The sequence below is a fragment of the Poecilia reticulata genome, chromosome 20 (assembly GCF_904066995.2).
Source record: "Poecilia reticulata chromosome 20, P_reticulata-male-v2, whole genome shotgun sequence".
NCBI classification, from domain to species: domain Eukaryota; kingdom Metazoa; phylum Chordata; class Actinopteri; order Cyprinodontiformes; family Poeciliidae; genus Poecilia; species Poecilia reticulata.
In genome coordinates, this window is record NC_088849.1 from 7,915,994 (window position 1) to 7,917,561 (window position 1,568).

A 1,568-nucleotide genomic window follows, 5' to 3' on the forward strand; every position below is an offset into this window, starting at 1 on the left:
TGAACCTCAAGAAAACTTGAGTCTTAATGTCATGATGTGGTGGAAATGTCATGTCTAATTGACTTAATTTATTGACATAATAAAAATAAACTCTCATTTTCTGTTCATCTTTTCTACGTTAAGAAATGTTCAGTTTGGGATGTGTAAGAACTGCAAAGCCACAAATGTCATCATTTAATATTTATGAAAACGCTTAGGAAGCAGCTTTTTGTAAAATGGAGAGCCCTTTTTCTCTGGTCTCAGTTCTGCTGTTTTTCTGGCCTGAGATCACGTATTTCCTGCATCTGGAAATGAGCTTGTTGAATTTCTCTGTTCTTCTCCTCCTCCATTTGTCTGAACTGCAGCTGGAAATGAGCTTGTTGATTTTCTCTGATCTTCTGCTCCTCCATTTGTCTTCTCAGGATTTCTAACTCCCCGTCTCTCTCCATTTTCTCTGCCCTTCTCATGTCCATTTCATGCCTCCTCTCCTCTTGCATCTCCTCTACCATCCTCTTCCTCTCCTCCTCTGCCTCCTTCCTCCATTCTATCTTCATGCTCTCTCTCCAACCTCTCCATCTGTCTTTCCAACCTATCTCTCTCTTTCTCAGCCTTGAATTGTTCATTCATTTTCTGAATCACTTTCTGATATTTTCATGTATTTTTCTCTCCAGTTCTTCTTTCTCTTTACGTATTTCTCTTCTTTCTCCTTCAGGATTCGTTGTTTCTCCTCTTCTATTTTCCTCTCAGCCTCTTGGAACATCTCATTGGTGTAGTGACTTCCTCCATTCCTATTAACAATGGTTCTGATCTTCTTCAGCAGCTCAGTGACCTGAGGTTTCTTGTCTTTCATCTTATTGTTGAAGACATGATACTGGTTGTTACATCTGGACACCAGATCCTGCAGCTCTGGGCTTTCAGACACATAATTTTCAATGGTGGTGTCTTCAAGGTCGTCTCCACGAGTAAACAGAACCATGCAGTATCTGTCTGCTGCCTCTCCAAAGATTTCTTGAATCTTTTGCACTGATTTTAATTCTTCTTCTGTGAATCTGCCGATTGCAACGACCACCAGGAAGATGTGGGGTCCAGGAGAAGCAAAGCAGATGCACTGACCGAGATCTCTGGTTGTTTTATCTTCATCAAATCTGGTGTCCATCACACCTGGAGTGTCAATGACAGCAACGTGCTGTCCATCCACATTACTGGAGATTTTGGGGCAGTCAATGGTCATGGATTCAAAGCACTTTCGACCCAGAATGGTGTTTCCAGAAGCGCTCTTTCCACTCCCAGTCTTCCCCACCATCACGATCCTCAACTCTTTGTTGTTTGTAATGTTTGTTCCTGTGAAGAAGAAAGTTTGAATCTGAATTAGAATCAACATCATGCTGTACTCAGAACTTCAGCCTCTTTTTATTTGTCTGCTTTGCTTCTCCATCCAGCTATCTATCTAGAATAGGTTTATAAATATAACCATTAACAGAAATCATATATATCTATAAACCTGTCCATCATAGTGTTACGATCTGTGTTTTCTGTATAGTCATCTTGGGATTTTCTGTATTTAGTCCTGTTTCCCTGAGTCTGTATTG

General features: G+C 40.6%; 1 pseudogene; it reads right to left on the minus strand.

Annotated features, from left to right (window-relative positions):
• Positions 1-239: 239 nt before the first annotated feature.
• LOC145549491 (GTPase IMAP family member 9-like) lies at positions 240-1,363 on the minus strand (annotated as a pseudogene).
• Between the last annotated feature and the right edge of the window lie 205 nt (positions 1,364-1,568).